The 18,643-nt window shown below is 40.3% G+C and overlaps 1 protein-coding gene across 2 annotated transcripts in view; it reads right to left on the bottom strand.

Moving 5' to 3' along the window:
- The window catches only part of kif18a (kinesin family member 18A), a 143,142-nt gene that overhangs the window by 23,495 nt on the left and 101,004 nt on the right, over positions 1–18,643 (bottom strand). The gene's annotated exons all lie outside the window — the stretch shown is intronic.

Here is an 18,643-nt window from a genome sequence, read left to right as displayed (position 1 = left end):
GGGAATGAAAATAGAGTGACAACACAGGTAGGACAATCTTGAGACAAAGTCAGAGAGGTAAAATTGAGACGTTTATGATGTTCTGTTGCAGGAAATCTTAATAGGAGCAGTCAAAAGAAGAATAAAATACAATTAGAGTCTAACCTTAGCATCCTTTCTTTTCTAGAGACGCCGCTCTCCACCAAGTCATTACAAGTTGAGTGTCGATGAGATGGTGTTTGTTGCCGTTGCAAGCAGAAGAACGAGTCCCTTATCAACAATCAAGCTGTAATTACTTAATGGAGAGCAGTGTTGCCAAAACAGAAGAAGACTAAGGTTAGAAGTTGACTGTATAATTAAACCTTTTAAAGAGTTTTCTTAATATGGGGGTAAACATGCAGAGTAATTTTTAGGCAAATGTGCAATTACATTTATGCTAATTCATTGGTGAAAACAAGTTTACTTTGAGGTTTTTAGCTTTGCCCTGTGGCCTTACATTGTGTTTCTAACCTGTGACTTTATTAGTGCTCTAAATCAATCCTGGGTTGAATAAAATTGTTTTAGAATGAAAAGATGAACCTCAAAACATCTAACAAAAATAGAACCTAGGTTGAAAAATCTGGGAGTACCCCTTACAGAATAGCTGATATTAGTTTGTAATACTGCTCACTGGTCATCGATATTTTATTGGCTAATTTGCAAGTCTTGATTTTATCTACTGAAAAACAATGAAGAATTAAGTAATATTTCTGCATTATTTCAAGCTTCTACAGAATGCACTGCCAGATAATAGAGTCACAAAAGTGAAAGCAAATCAGACCATTCGAAAAACTTTGCAGGGCACCAGTAAACATGTGCTCTGTAAATAATTTTGTCTTTACTCACTATGTAATTATTGCTGAAGTACCAGCCTTAGGCCCAACAGAACAATTTAAAACATGTCACCACAGTGAAATGAGACAGAATGTTTCCTTCCATAATGCCAAAGGCTGATCAACAGGATTAGACATATGGCTAATTCTATTTGGAACGCCACAAGAGCTTAATTAGCACAACCCCTATGAAATATTTTTGCCAAAAAGAATCAATCTGCGTAATTTTTTGTAGAATGGTAGACATTCCGTCTGGACTCCTCCCTGTTTGTTTTTTTTATTTATTTATATTTCAGGATGAGGCACATCACTGTAAAAAATACCAAAATTAGTCACAAAGAATCCTTTTGAAAGCATATTACATAATGATGCTTGTTTCAATTAATGTTTTTGAACTTTACATTGTTTGAAAACTTGGAAAAACATATCACTGATTAAAATTCGCTGTGCACGATTCATTTACATTTATGCCTTGGCAAAACACATTTATCCAGTCACATACAATTCAGGAGAAGCAGTAGAAGCCTTGGACAGATCACATGCTGTCAACAGCAGCAACTACAGCACACTTACATTTTGTTTCCACGCTAGCAGTTAATGTTTTTCTACATTATGTAAAGGTGCTCAAGTAAACTGTTACATCTTCAGCATTTTCTTAAAAATGGCAAGTGACTTGATAAATTGAGTTAAGGTGGGCACGACATCCCACAAAAGGTGAACAGCAAAGTAGAAGAATATAGCCTAAATGTTTGGGTTTCTCAGAGGTGGCAACACCAGGTATTGCTTACAGGCTGAAGTTACAGGAAGTTGGAACTTTGGCACAGACCTGAATGAGTTATTTCAGGTAGGAGGATGCAGATTTATTAATGTATTGCAGGTCAGCAACATTTTTATCAACTGGTGGCTACTGACAGCAGGTCAGGTCTGTTGGCATACACTGGTGCCACACTTTCCTGAACCCACCACACTACACCATCTTGTGTCCTGGTTGACACCTAGTGCCAAAGATAGCCAGTCATCACATTAGGTCACTGGTTAATGCCAAAATTTTACAACCATACAGTAAAACTGGAAGCACAAAGACCCTAAAGACTAGGACCTTCATTCTCCTGCAAAGTACTGGCATCCCAAAACACCTTGATCCAGCAACCTCAAGACTCAACAAGCGCTTGCCAGGCATCTCTTGATCTCAAAGGCCGAGAACCCAGAGACATGAATGTCGCTGCTGAGACAAGTGAATCTCTCTATGACACACACACACGCGCGCGCGCACACACAGATTTCTGACATCCGCCAATCTGGATCACCTCCAAAACTCAGTGGAGTCTTCCATGCCCTAATATCTATCTGTGATGCAAATTTGGTGAGAATCTGTGAAGTAGTTTTGAGGTAATCGTTCAAAACCTATATCATGTGAAATCTTGATCTACAACCCCTGGCAAAAATTATGGAATCACCGGCCTCGGAGGATGTTCATTCAGTTGTTTAATTTTGTAGAAAAAAAGCAGATCACAGACATGACACAAAACTAAAGTCATTTCAAATGGCAACTCTCTGGCTTTAAGAAACACTATAAGAAATCAGGAAAAAAAACTGTGGCAGTCAGTAACGGTTACTTTTTTAGACCAAGCAGAGGGAAAAAAATATGGAATCACTCAATTCTGAGGAAAAAATTATGGAATCATGAAAAACAAAAGAACGCTCCAACACGTCACTAGTATTTTGTTGCACCACCTCTGGCTTTTATAACAGCTTGCAGTCTCTGAGGCACGGACTTAATGAGTGACAAACAGTACTCTTCATCAATCTGGCTCCAACTTTCTCTGATTGCTGTTGCCAGATCAGCTTTGCAGGTTGGAGCCTTGTCATGGACCATTTTCTTCAACTTCCACCAAAGATTTTCAATTGGATTAAGATCCGGACTATTTGCAGGCCATGACATTGACCCTATGTGTTTTTTTGCAAGGAATGTTTTCACAGTTTTTGCTCTATGGCAAGATGCATTATCATCTTGAAAAATGATTTCATCATCCCCAAACATCCTTTCAATTGATGGGATAAGAAAAGTGTCCAAAATATCAATGTAAACTTGTGCATTTATTGATGATGTAATGACAGCCATCTCCCCAGTGCCTTTACCTGACATGCAGCCCCATATCATCAATGACTGTGGACAAAACAAAAGTTCCAGCATCATCACCTTGCCCAATGCAGATACGAGATTCATCACTGAATATGACTTTCATCCAGTCATCCACAGTCCATGATTGCTTTTCCTTAGCCCATTGTAACCTTGTTTTTTCTGTTTAGGTGTTAATGATGGCTTTCGTTTAGGTTTTCTGTATGTAAATCCCATTTCCTTTAGGCGGTTTCTTACAGTTCGGTCACAGACGTTGACTCCAGTTTCCTCCCATTCGTTCCTCATTTGTTTTGTTGTGCATTTTCGATTTTTGAGACATATTGCTTTAAGGTTTCTGTCTTGACGCTTTGATGTCTTCCTTGGTCTACCAGTATGTTTGCCTTTAACAACCTTCCCATGTTGTTTGTATTTGGTCCAGAGTTTAGACACAGCTGACTGTGAACAACCAACATCTTTTGCAACATTGCGTGATGATTTACCCTCTTAAGAGTTTGATAATCCTCTCCTTTGTTTCAATTGACATCTCTCGTGTTGGAGCCATGATTCATGTCAGTCCACTTGGTGCAACAGCTCTCCAAGGTGTGATCACTCCTTTTTAGATGCAGACTAACGAGCAGATCTGATTTGATGCAGGTGTTAGTTTTGGGGATGAAACTTTACAGGGTGATTCCATAATTTTTTCCTCAGAATTGAGTGAGTCCATTATTTTTTTCCTTCTGCTTGGTCTAAAAAAGTAACAGTTACTGACTGCCACAATGAACATCCTCCAAGGCCGGTGATTCCATACTTTTTGCCAGGGGTTGTAGAATCCAGATGCGAATCACCTCCAAAATTCCGTGGAGTCTTCCATGCTTTAATATGCATCTGTGGTGAAAATGTGGTGAAAATCCATGAAATAGTTTTGACATAATCCTTCAAAGCCTATATAAAGTGAAATCTTGATCTAGAATCTGGATCCAAATCACCTCCAAAATTCAATGGAGTCTTCCATGCCCTAATATCTACCTGTGGTGAAAATTAGGTGAAAATCCATGAAGTAGTTTTGACGCAATCCTTCAAAGCCTATATAAAGTGAATCTTGATCCAGAATCTGGATCCTGATCATCTCCAAATTTCAATGGAGTCTTCCATGGCCTAATATCTATGTGTGGTGCAAATGTGAGAATCCGTGAAGCAGTTTTGATGTAATCCTTCAAAGCGTATATGAAGTGAAATCTTGATCCAGAATCTGGATTCGGATCCAAGTCACCTCCAAAATTTAATGGAGTCTTCCATGGCCTAATATGTATCTGTGATGAAAATTTGGTGAGAATCGGTGAAGTAGTTTTGATGTAATCCTGCTAAAAGTCAGACAGACAGACAAATAAATAAATGCAGATGATCTTAATACATCCTTGGCAGACATAATAACACTAAAAGTACTCTACTCCACACAGTACTCATAGCACTTCTGTGTAGGCCAGCTATGATGTACAGCAACTTATTGGGAGCCCACAAGTTGTACAGATGTCCCAGAGAGAAGCACAGTTTTTAGAATCAAACGTTTTGAGAAAATCAACATAGGTTGCAAAGAAGCACTGGTGATAATGTGTTTGTGCTCAATAACTACTTGTAGAACTAGGGATGCAGTCCATGGTCGAGTTCATGGGCTGAACTGAGAGTACTAAGGTCAGTAACTAACTTTTCAAGAGTTGGACAAGTCCTTTCTTACAGTCCATAAGGATGATACCAGTCACTCAGACTGAATGTAATATCAACAGAAATGTACTGACAATTGACTGAAGTTCCGCTCTAATGCCTCAGAGTCCATGTTTTTGCCTCAAGAGTAATAAATAAGTACTTTAAGACTGTAGATTGTTTCCATTCAAAGTTTGCACAGTTTGTTAGTACAGTTTTATTTGCAGGATATATTTCTTGCCACAATAGAGGTCTATCTGAGGAACTAAGGAAAGTGAATCACAGGGTAGGACTATAAAACATGTAAGACTGTAAATGAAAAATGCCAGCACATAAAGGAAGGTAAAGTAGCAAATGCAAAGGTACGTCACTGTTCTATATATTCCCCCGGCCTGTAGATTAAAATTCAATATTTAACAAATATGAGTCAGACTTCAGACAGCACAGCAAAAGAGAAGAGTGTGATAAATAGTGTTTCTGTGGTACTGGACTTGTCCCTAGCAATAAACGGCAGCAGAGTTCCTTCAATCTCATATTTTTGACTTGTAGGGGATTAATACATGCATGAGTTGCTATTTCAGGATGAGGCTGCACTGAATTAGGGTCGCCTGGTTGCTGCTGCCTGTTTTTTTATAGTGCGCCTTTTCTGGTTGGTGGAGCTAGGGAGTTTACGTCTGTTGACGTTTTTCCCTGCTCTGCTGTGGATCTGCATTTTCATGAATGAAGCTCAAGAGGGATTGGGAGGGTTAGACGGTAGATGGACAGAAAAACGTGACGGCGGGAGCGACAAAAGTAGAACTAAAAGGAAAAAACCAGACTGAGGAGAAGGTAGGAAACTGACAAGAGGATGTAGATGATGTCCACAAAAAGACAAGCATAAAGTAGGCAAAGAGACCAAACCAAGTCAATTAAAATTCATGAGCATAACTGTGAATGCAATTGTGGAAATGCTTCAAGCAGCTTTCAATTGTGAAATGCGGAAATGCTCCTTCAAAGTAATCACTTTTAAGGAGAATGCTATTATTAACTGGCCCACAAACAGTTAATGTTCTTTCAAAATCCTAGCCCTCTCTAAAACTGCTTAAATCTGATTGGATGTGCGAGATGCAGGGTGAAGACTTTTCTCAAAACATGCTGCAGTGACTACCATTAAGAGCTGAGGAAGCAGTGAGGACTGACAAACAGCATCAAGATAACATCTGAGCAGATTGTCTGAACACTGTGGAAAAGCCCTTTGAATTAAAACATCTGTGACAGCTAAGCTCAGTGCAATTTACATTTTGTCAACAACTGCAGTTACACAGGACAGGTTTAACCGGCTCCACCTGTGTGGGAAAATTTAAAATGGTAGGATGACTTTCAACAATACTAGCAAGAGTCAGTGAATGAAGAGGATTTTATTAGAGAATAAACAATGTCTCAATGAGGACAGTAAAAGAACTAGAGATCGCGATTAAGGTCATAAACTTATACTCCCCACTCCACTATACGAGTAGCTTGCATGCATTATATATCAGTCGTAAGAAATCTTTTATGATGAAATACCTGAATTAACAAACTGGCCAACCTCTGTAAATGTAATTGCCTTAAAAGTAAGCAAACAAACAAAAAGACACCCTCCTCCCTCGCAACAACAACAAAAATCCAATTATGTCCCTTTTAAGATGTCAGACTTGAATTATTTTTCTTCATGCGCATCTTCATACGACGTGCTAGTATTCGCATGATTTTTCACTGAAATCCACAAAGTGGTTTCAGAGAAGTAGCACTTACAAAATCAATATCATGATTAAGGATGTAGCGATTACGTTTTTTAAACACCCTATCCTGGGTGAGTATCTGCCTATATTGAGTATCTGACAACACAGAGATCCAATGTGATACTTGTATTTTCCCAGATGTTACACTTATGGGGGAGCACACTGCAAGTACATTAAAGTCAATAAAATGTATAAGCTTGACAAACAGCTCTACAATGCATTAAAAAAAACTAATTACAACCAGTTAGTGGAACGAACACCAGAAATTTTGCTAGGAACAAAAACTAAACCAGAAAATGTATATATTTTTTAATACCGTTATTTATTTTTATTTGTTCTCAAAAAGTTTTCCCATTTACAGTGACCCTTTGAGGTTCACTTCCACCTGTCCTTCACTCAATGCGTGGAGAGAACAGAGAGAAGCTTACCAATATCACCACCAGACAATCAAGAGGCCTATGCCGTCTTCCAGTTTTGATTATAATCATATTGTAGACTACCAGCTTTTCAAAAGTTTGTTTTAGACATGAATTTCATCTGTTTGCTCACTGTGCTGGGCTGTGATGAACTTTAAAACAAATGTTAGCAGCTAGCATTAACATTAGCAAGGCTACTGCCTAGCCCTGTTAATTTCTTTGCTAAAATGTAATAGTTCTCATATTTGGCATTTCAACATTTGTGTTTACTTAGGAAGACATTGCGAGAATCCTGTGCGACAGCATTTTTTGTTTGACCCGGTGACTAACAAATGCAAATGCAACCCTGAGGGATGTGGAGCTGAAATGTGGGAAATCATAAAGGCAATTTACAGAGGCACATTCAACAAAAATATCCGGACCTCTTCAAGAACTTGTTACTTAAGTAATTTAAGTAAAAAGTTACTCTGACAACTCTGACAACTTAAGTTACTTAAGTCTTACTCAAGTCGACCAAAAGAGAACTGCTTCAAAAGAGCAAAAGACTCTGGATGCAGTTGTCAGAAAGAAGCCCAAATTTGTCCAAGTGCCTATCACCCCTGAGGGTCTAGTTGATGCTTGCTTGCAGCTTGTAACTGCTAATAGCAGACAATTTTCTTTGATGGAGGACTCTGGCTGATCCAATACAACAAGCCATTGGAAATGGTTTCATAACTGATTTGGCCAATATTCACAAAAAGGTATCAAAAGATGCCCAAAATGAAAGGAGAAAGCTTATGGATGAACTGAGTAGAAGGCTTCTCATGCTGAAAACTGACAGCGCTACATCCAGAGACCACGCTGTCTTCAGCATAAATGTACAATATGCCAGTGGAGAGCGCATTGTTCTGAGAATTCTGGCTAGTAGAGAACTAACTAAAAGCCATACGGACGCTTACATATCCACTGTTGTACAGGAGGTACTGAACGAATACAAGGTCAGCTGAACAAGTGCAGCACTGTAGCAATATTTACTTCAAAGTAAGAGGGATGTGATAATTATGGCATTTTAACTCTGGCCATTAGGCGAGTAATGATAATTAATATGCAATAACGTGAGATGGAAGAGAAGGTAGTACAGGTGTCTGATTGTCAACCACCAATAAGCTCTACAGAAGAAGAAACGGCATAAAACAACAACTGGATTAAAAACAAAACAAAAAAAAAAAGAGAAAGGAGAGCAGTGGTATTCTTTAAAAACAGGACATTTGCATATTTGAAGTGAAAGTGCGCATGTTTTTGAAACAGGCCACCGCACTACTGGTGAGCTTGCAAGTACAACAAGGAGTAGTGGCCATGGTTCTGTCAACACATCGCTTCAGAAACCGACTATGCTTGGATGAAGGTGAAACTGATGTTTAATGAACCAAAATCCTTTCAGTCCAAATATGCTTTCCTCAGTCATCCCCACAATGATGACTTGAGCCTTAGCCAGATGACTGTTCCTGAGCGGTAGAAAACCTCATGGTCTGGTCCCTGTGCCCATGAAGAAGAACCCCAACACACTTCATGACTACAGACCTGTGGCCCTAACATCACATGTTATGAAGTCACTTGAGAGGCTCATCCTGAGTCACCTCCGCACAGTCACTGAATCATCACTGGACCCCTGCAGATTGCGTACCAGCCCAACAGGGGAGTGGAGGATGCCATCATCTTCATGCTGCAGAGCTTTTTCTCACCTGGAGGAGGCAGACAGCACTGTTAGAGTCATGTTCTCTGACTCCTCCAGTGCGTTCAACACCATCCGGCCTGACTTACTCAGCAATAAGCTACGTGACATGAAGGTGGAGGCTCCACTAGTGAACTGGATTACCAACTACCTCACAGGCCGCCCACAGTATGTGAGGCTTCAGGACATTACATCTGACACCATCAGGAGCAGCATGGGGGCACCACAGGGGACAGACCTGTCTTAATTCAATTCAATTTATTGCATTTATATAGCACCAAATCACAACACAGCTGCCTCAAGGCGCTTCACACAAGTAAGTCTAACCTGACCAACCCCTACAGCAAACACAAAGGCGACAGTGGTATGGAAAAACTCATCTGATATTTTGGAAGAAACCTCAAGCAGACCAGACTCAAAAGAGTGACCCACTGCTTAGGCCATTCTAACAGTTCAAAGGTTTTTACAAAGCTGAAAGTTTTATTAAGTTTGGAAAAAAACAACAGTCTCCCTTTCTGTTCACACTCTATACCTCAGACTTCAGGCTCTGGTCACAGTTCTGCCACCTGCAGAAGTTTTCGGATGACTCTGCCACTGTGGGCTGCATCGGCAAGGATCAGGAGGCTGAGTACAGGAGTGTGGTGGACAGGTTTGCGGAGTGGTGTGGACTCAGCCACCTGCAGCTCAATGTATCTAAGACAAAGGAACTGGTGGTGGACTTCAGAAGACAAGACCCATCCGAACCTAGTTGCCATTAATGTTAAAGTCTTATTATCTCCTCCCACCACCAAACAACAACAAACAAACAAAAAAACTAAGAAATCACACAGTGCTGTGAATACTTTCTGGATGCACTGTATCCAAGAATAAATTTTTCAATTTATTTTCCTTTATATAGCACCAAATCACAACAAAGTTGCCTCAAGGTGCTTCACACAGGTAAGGTCTAACCTTACCAACCCCCAGAGCAACAGTGGTAAGGAAAAACTCCCTCTAAGGAAGAAACCTCAAGCAGACCAGACTCAAAGGGGTGACCCTCTGCTTGGGCCATGCTACAAACATAAATTACCGAAACAATTCACAGAACAATTCACGGATGAATATACAAGAATTGCTGTTGGTGCACAGGACAGGAGGGTTGCCAACACAAATACAACTCCCATCTCTGGACGGAGCTGCACCTTAAACAGAGAAAAAACAATCAGGCATCAGAAAGACAAAAAAATACTGTATAATTTGCCAGCATTAACCAAAATGCATTAGTTTCCCACAAAGCTGTATGGGAGCAAGTCTTTTGAAATGTAACAGGTGTTGGATCTAGTTATTCTTTTTGCACGTTGAGAATTGGCTGGAGATTTGATTTGTAATGTTTTTTTAATCTATTGTAAGAGCCACAACTTGAGCCAATTTAATTTAAAGTTAAAAATGATGCAAACTTCATATTTCATTATTTGCTGTTATATTTCATGTCATATGTTCATCATAAATAATGCTTAAAATGGTAAAAGCATATTAATATTGGATATAGCATTTGCTGCACTGTTCAAAAAGTTACAGACAATAGTTTTAATGTGTGCAAAGCTGAGAGCTGCGCCAGACACTTTAACATCGTCAGAGTAAATGCAAACTCTCTTTTTCCATTAAACATTTTTGAATTAGATTACGCCTCTTGTCGTTAGAATTTGACGAATTTACTCTACAGCGCTTTTTTTTTATTCACTTTGCGAAGTGTCCCACCAGACCACCAGATTCGATATTTTGTTAATTTTAAGCTCTGTTTTTATGCAAATTATGCATGTTATAAATGATTAGTCTGTACAGATTAAAAATGATCATAGGCAGCGGGTCTATTTGATGAACATCCCATCTGCGAAATCTTACGCCAACCCATATAAAATGTCAACTTTGTAATAATAACATTCTCTGTCTAAATGTGTGTGGAGAGCTGTCTGATCTAATGCAAAGACGGTGACTCAACACAAATATGGATCTATAGACTTTGGCTTTTATGTTCCTTGTTTGGAAGAAAACAGTAAGCAAACCAATTCCATTTATTTTTCCAAACTTTCCAGATGGAGTGATACAGGCTGCCACTCTGGCTCTTCTTCAGCACACACACACACACACACACACACACACACACACACACACACACACACACACACACACACACACACACACACACACACACACACACACACACACACACACACACACACACACACACACACACACACACACACACACACACACACACAGTAGTTCTGTAGGCTACACAATGATGGGGAAGACTGCTGACTTGAAGTCTTGTCAGGGCTAAAGACAAAAAGGACTGGACTGCTGCTGAGTGGTCCAAACTTATGTTCTCTGATGAAAGTAAATTTTGCATTTCCTTTGGAAATCAAGGTCCCAGAGTCTGGAGGAAGAGTGGAGAGGCACAGAATCCACGTTGCTTCAGTAAATAATGTAAAAAAAATTACAGCTTGTGCAAAATAAAGCTGCACGTGTGGTGTTAAAATGTGGCTTTAGGACGAGTGTGGATACAATGCATAAGCGCCTCTCTTGGCTTTTGGTGAGGGACAGGTGGCTATATGCAAAAGCAAAATTTTTAAGAAATATTATTACAACTCAGATACCGTCTGTCCTTTACCAACAACTGCCTTTTAGTAAGGATACTCATTTATCCAACCAGGCATGCCAAAGGACTGTGTTTCATTTTGCCTAAATGTAAAACAAACCAGAGTCAACGGACAGTGATGTTTCGAGCCATGAGAGAATGGAATCATTTACCACTAAAGTTAAGGGAATTGAGCAGTGAACTGGGTTTTAAAAAGGAACTTAAAAAGTATTATCTGAGGCAAATGGTTGAAGTATTGTGATGTATTATGAATTGATTATGAATGAATTTATTCTGAATGTATTATGAATTTTCATTATGATTTACATGCCTTAATGGAAATCTATTATGTTATTGTACTGAAACTGTGATTAAAACATGAATGGACCCCAGGAAGAGTAGCTGATGCAGTATACTGCAGGTGCTAATGGGGATCCAAATAAATAAACAAATAAACAAACACTCCTCAGCAGCAAGAAAGAGGAACAGAAGCAACTCACTGACCAGTGTCACAATTCTGAAAAATAGATTTTTCAACAGCCCCAATTATTAATTATTATAATTTTTAAGAGTCACTCCCCATGGTAGAGGCTGTAACCCAGGTTAGCCCATGCATTAAGGCGCCATTGACAATGTTTGTATTTCAAATTATATCTATATATACAGTTGTATGCAAAAGTTTGGGAAACCCTGATAATTTTCAGGATTTTCCTTTATAAATCATTGGTTATCTGGATCAGAAATTTCAGTTAAATATATCATATAGCAGACGAACACTAATATTTGAGAAGCGAAATGAAGTTTCTAGTATTTACAGAAAGTGTGCAATAAGTCTTTAAACAAAATTAGGCAAGGGCATAAATTGTCATTTGATTGATTTGAATACATTTAGCACTAATTATTGGAACACAAAATTGGTTTGGTAAGCTCACTGACCCTTGACCTCCTTACACAGGTGAATCCAATCATGGGAAAGGGTATTTAAAGTGGCCATTTGCAAATGTTTCTCCTCTTTGCATCTCTTCTAATGAGTGGCAACATGGGAGCCTGTAAACAACTCTCAAATGACCTCAAAACAAAGCTTGTTCAACATCATGGTTTAGGGGAATGATACAAAAAGCTATCTCAGAGATTTCAGCTGTCAGGTTCCACTGTGAGGAACATAGTGAGGAAATGGAAGACCACAGGCACAGTACTAGTTAAGGCCCGAAGTGGCCAAGAAAAATCTCAGATAAGGTGAAGCGAAGGATGGTGAGCACAGTCAGTCAACCCACAGACCTGCTCCAAAGACCTAAAACATGATCTTGCTGGAGATAGTGTGTCTGTGCATCATTCAACTATACAGCGCACTTTGCACAAGGAGATGCTGTATGATGCTGTAATGCAGAAGAAGCCTTTTCTGCGTACACGCCACAAACAGAGTCGATTGAGGTATGCTAAAGCACATTTGGACAAGCCAGCTTCATTTTGGAATAAGGTGCTGTGGACTGATTAAACTAAAATTGAGTCATTTGGATATAAGGGGCGGTATGCATGGCTGAAAAAGAACACAACATTCCAAGAAAAATGCTTGCTACCTACAGTAAAATTTGGAGGTGGTTCCATCATGCTGTGTGGCCGGTGCAGGTACTGGGAATCTTGTTAAGGTTGAGGGTTATATGGATTCCAGTCAATATCAGCAGATTCTTGAGAACAATGTTCATGAATCAGTGGCAAAAATTGAAGTTGTGCTGGGGCTGGTTCTTTTAACAAGACAACAACCCTAAACACTGCTCAAAATCTACTAAGGCATTCATGCAGAGGAACAAGTACAATGTTCTGGAATGGCCATCTCAGTCCCCAGACCTGAATATTATTGAAAATCAAATCAAATAAATTTTATTTATATAGCGCCAAATCACAACAAACGGTTGCCCCAAGGCACTTTATATTGCAAGGCAAAGCCATACAATAATTACGGAAAAACCCAATGGTCAAAACGACCCCCTGTGAGCAAGCACTTGGCGACAGTGGGAAGGAAAAACTCCCTTTTAACAGGAAGAAACCTCCAGCAGAACCAGGCTCAGGGAGGGGCAGTCTTCTGCTGGGACTGGTTGGGGCTGAGGGAGAGATCAGGAAAAAGACATGCTGTGGAGGGGAGCAGAGATCAATCACTAATGATTAAATGCAGAGTGGTGCATACAGAGCAAAAAGAGAAAGAAACACACAGTGCATCATGGGAACCCCCCAGCAGTCTAAGTCTATAGCAGCATAACTAAGGGCTGGTTCAGGGTCACCTGATCCAGCCCTAACTATAAGCTTTAGCAAAAAGGAAAGTTTTAAGCCTAATCTTAAAAGTAGAGAGGGTGTCTGTCTCCCTGATCCGAATTGGGAGCTGGTTCCAGAGGAGAGGAGCCTGAAAGCTGAAGGCTCTGCCTCCCATTCTACTCTTAAAAACCCTAGGAACTACAAGTAAGCCTGCAGTCTGAGAGCAAAGCGCTCTATTGGGGTGATATGGTACTATGAGGTCCCTAAGATAAGATGGGACCTGATTATTCAAAACATTATAAGTAAGAAGAATAATTTTAAATTCTATTCTAGAATTAACAGGAAGCCAATGAAGAGAAGCCAATATGGGTGAAATATGCTCTCTCCTTCTAGTCCCCGTCAGTACTCTAACTGCAGCATTTTGAATTAACTGAAGGCTTTTCAGGGAACTTTTAGGACAACCTGATAATAATGAATTACAGTAGTCCAGCCTAGAGGAAATAAATGCATGAATTAGTTTTTCAGCATCACTCTGAGACAAGACCTTTCTAATTTTAGAGATATTGCGCAAATGCAAAAAAGCAGTCCTACATATTTGTTTAATATGTGCACTGAATGACATATCCTGATCAAAAATGACTCCAAGATTTCTCACAGTATTACTAGAGGTCAGGGTAATGCCATTCAGAGTAGGGATCTGGTTAGACACCATGTTTCTAAGATTTGTGGGGCCAGGTACAATAACTTCAGTTTTATCTGAGTTTAAAAGCAGGAAATTAGAGGTCATCCATGTCTTTATGTCTGTAAGACAATCCTGCAGTTTAGCTAATTGGTGTGTGTCCTCTGGCTTCATGGATAGATAAAGCTGGGTATCATCTGTGTAACAGTGAAAATTTAAGCAATGTTGTCTAATAATACTGCCTAAGGGAAGCATGTATAAAGTGAATAAAATTGGTCCTAGCACAGAACCTTGTGGAACTCCATAATTAACCTTAGTCTGTGAAGAAGATTCCCCATTTACATGAACAAATTGTAATCTATTAGATAAATATGATTCAAACCACTGCAGCGCAGTGCCTTTAATACCTATAGCATGCTCTAATCTCTGTAATAAAATTTTATGGCCAACAGTATCAAAAGCAGCACTAAGGTCTAACAGAACAAGTACAGAGATGAGTCCACTGTCTGAGGCCATAAGAAGATCATTTGTAACCTTCACTAATGCTGTTTCTGTACTATGATGAATTCTAAACCCTGACTGAAACTCTTCAAATAGACCATTCCTCTGCAGATGATCACTTAGCTGTTTTACAACTACCCTTTCAAGAATTTTTGAGAGAAAAGGAAGGTTGGAGATTGGCCTATAATTAGCTAAGATAGCTGGGTCAAGTGATGGCTTTTTAAGTAATGGTTTAATTACTGCCACCTTAAAAGCCTGTGGTACATAGCCAACTAATAAAGATAGATTGATCATATTTAAGACCGAAGCATTAATTAATGGTAGGGCTTCCTTGAGCAGCCTGGTAGGAATGGGGTCTAATAGACATGTTGATGGTTTGGAGGAAGTAACTAATGAAAATAACTCAGACAGAACAATCGGAGAGAAAGAGTCTAACCAAATACCGGCATCACTGAAAGCAGCCAAAGAGAATGATATGTCTTTGGGATGGTTATGAGTAATTTTTTCTCTAATAGTTAAAATTTTATTAGCAAAGAAAGTCATGAAGTCATTACTAGTTAAAGTTAAAGGAATACTCGGCTCAATAGAGCTCTGACTCTTTGTCAGCCTGGCAACAGTGCTGAAAAGAAACCTGGGGTTGTTTAAGGATTAAGCCCGCTTAAAATCTGTGGTGTGATTTTAAACCGGGCTGTCCATGCTCGGAAACCAACAAACCTGAGATGTTTTGTAAAGAAGAATGGTCCAGAATACCTTCAACCAGAATGCAGACTCTCACTGGAAGCTATAGGAAGCATTTAGAGGCTGTTATTTCTGTAAAAGGAGGATCTACTAAATATTGATGTATTTTTTCTGTTGGGGTGCCCAAATTTATGCACATGCCTAATTTTTGAATTAGGCAGGAATTAATTCACACTTTCTGTAAATCCTAGAAACTTCATTTCACTTCTTAAATATCACTGTTTGTCTGCTATATGATATATTTAACTGAAATTGCTGATCCAAACAACCAATGATCCTTTTGAGCTGTTGGGAGTGAGGTTTATGAACTACATATGCCCAGCGACACCTGCTGGCCTCCGTTACTTTATATATATATACAGTGGTCCCTCGCTATAACACGGTTCACCTTTTGTGGCCTCGCAGTTTCGCTGAGATTTTCTTGTGCAATTCTGCATGCTGCTTTTTTTTTTTTTTTTTTTTTTTTTTAACAGTGCATTGTGTTCTGCGTCCTTATCAGGCGGGCCGGTCGCGACACTGGTCGGCATCACTGCGATTGCTCTCACTGCCTCCGATGCGCTTACTGAGTTTACGGGCTCGGTACGCACCCCAGCGGGCCACTCACACCATCCCCTCTCTGCTGTGTGGAGCTGTGGCCAACTCTGGCAACAGGTCCAGAGACTACGCTCGCTGTTTTGATGCGGAGCGCTCCGACAGCCCGCAAGAATAGACTTCTTGCGGAAAAATCCACAGCGCCGCTGCATGGTCTCGATAACTGCAGCCGCAGAGCTCCATGGCCATGACTTGGATTCTTTGCGGGTCCCGCATTTGTACCCCCGGAGGCAGTGAGCGAAGGGAGAGCATGCGCATTGTCTTCTGCGTGTCTGTTTATAATCTTCTCGCCCAGAAGAAAAAAAAAAAAAGAGTGTTTGCACAGGAGAGAAAAGGAAGAAAATGTTAATGCCTGTTTGAGAAAAGTGTATAAAGTGTGTAGTGAGGGATTTTACAGCCTTAAAACATCTATAATAATTGCAAAAACTAACGCTGACTACTTCGCGGATTTCGTCTATTGCGGGTTATTTTTAGAACGTAACTACCACGATAAACGAGGGACCACTGTATATGCATGCGCGTGTCCCCTGGTAGTCAAGAGAATATCCGGATTGGTTATCATGACAATTGGTCCGCAACGTGTATTTTCCTTACAAACCAGGAAGCTAAAAACACGATTACAAAAACCAAGTCGGACATGAACATACACCATACATATCTAAACAGCATCAGAAAAACACACAGATTGAAAGCTTACCAGCTAACGACTGGACCATCTATTAGCAAGTTCTTCGTCGAGGTGAAGCAAACAGGTCTGACTATGAGACCAAAACCATCAGCAGCTGTCATATTCGGGCGATACTGTAAGTTTGTGTGTTTATATATACATAATAGCCATATAATAAACAAATTATTAGCCTTGCTTGCTTGGTCTGTACGGGGATATGAGACCTCTGTTTTTCGCACTGACCTCACTAACGCTCGGTCCTTACTGACGTTTCGGTCTGATATTTCCTTGGACAGACCTCCCGGTCGGTTAATAATCCTTTAAAAGTCCAATTATGTCTTCTTGTGATGTCAGATTGGAATTCTCTTGTTTCATGCCCATTGGTGTGCTACCACTGGGTGACGTTTCACTAAAATTCACTAACTGGTTTAAGAGAGGTAGAAGGGAAAAAGACGGTCACTTTTATCCCCTCCCCTCAAACAAAAACATAGATGCTTCAAGACATCTGGAACAAGAAAAAATGTGGTTAAGAAACCCCCATTTCCCAAATGTTTGTTTGCCTGGGGTATAATAAAAGTAATTAACCACAAAGTAACAAACACTAACATTGAAATAAATCCATAAGGAAGACATACAAAAACCAAATGGTTTAAAATACCATATTTGCGCATTTGAATACCCTCCACCCATTTTGACCACCCCCCTCCCAACTCACCCCCTTTATTTAATGAATGTTGGTTAAACGGCCAATGTAAATACATATTTTTTTAAACTGAAGTTGATTAACCTCAGGAGTTACTGTGGAAGGTGCTGTGGGAATATGGAGTGAAAGGGTCCCTTCTCAGAGCCACCCAATCTCTGTACACAAAAAGTGAGAGCTGTAATCACGTTTTCGGCAGTATGTTTGGACTTGTTTCTGGATGGGGTTGGTCTTCACCAGGGCTGTGCCTTGTCACCGATCCTGTTTGTGATATTCATGGACAGGATATTGAGGCATAGTCGACGGGGAGAGGGTTTCCAGTTTGGTGGGCTCAGGGTCTCATTACTGCTTTTTGTATATGATGTGGTCCTGTTGCCTTCATCAGCCTTTGACCGCCAGCACTCACTGGATTGGTTTGCAGCCGAGTGTGAAGCAGCTGGGATGAAGATGAGCACCTCTAAATCTGAGGCCATGATTCTACAATGGAAACTAATGGATTGCTTACTCCAGGTAGGGAATGAGGGCTTGCCCCAAGTGAAAGAGTTTATGTACCTTGGGGTTTTGTTCACAAGTGAGGGAACAATGAAGCATGAGAGTGGCCGGAGAATCAGCACAGCAAGGACCGTGTTGCATTCGCTCTGCCATACTGTTGATGAAACAGGAGCTGAGCCAAAAGGCAAAGCTGAGATGCATCTCAGGTGGTTCAGGCATATGGTAAGGATGCCCCCTGAATGCCTCTCTAGGGAGGTGTTCCCGGCACGTCCAGCTGGAGGAGACCCCAGGGACTAGATGGAGAGATTATATCTCCACATTGGCCTGGGAACGCCTCTGTATCCCCCAGTCAGAGGTGGTTAATGTGGCCCGAGAAAGGGAAGTTTAGGGTCCCCTGCTGGAGTTGTTGCCCCGCGACCCGATCCTGGATAAGCGGTTGAAGATGAGATGATTAAAGGCATACCATAAGATATATTAATTCCGTGACCCCAACACAACATGAAAAGCAAAAGAAAATGAGTTTTCACGATGTTTTTCTCTTTGCTTCTGCGTCTTACCTGACACCTGACTTACGACATCATCAGTGTGTGCTGGTAGTAACCGCATGACAAAGACATCACTTTGAGAGTTTGCAGTATGAGAATTGTGCATACGGTGGAACAGATCTGGCACTGAACGGGTGAGTTATTTGTCATTTATTTTATTATTTGTGATGAAATCTGACATTTTATTGAAATATACGGAGCAGTGTGTGTTTTGACTAATGTAATACTGGCCGTGCGCGTGCTTCCACCCACCCTCTCTCTTCAGGCAGGATTTTTCGCAGAATGGCCAGGGCATACTAACGAGTGAGAAC

This window comes from Thalassophryne amazonica, chromosome 2 (genome assembly GCF_902500255.1).
Source record: "Thalassophryne amazonica chromosome 2, fThaAma1.1, whole genome shotgun sequence".
Lineage (NCBI taxonomy): Eukaryota > Metazoa > Chordata > Actinopteri > Batrachoidiformes > Batrachoididae > Thalassophryne > Thalassophryne amazonica.
The sequence above is the reverse complement of the archived record's forward strand: the minus strand, read 5'-3'. Positions and strand labels throughout refer to the sequence as shown.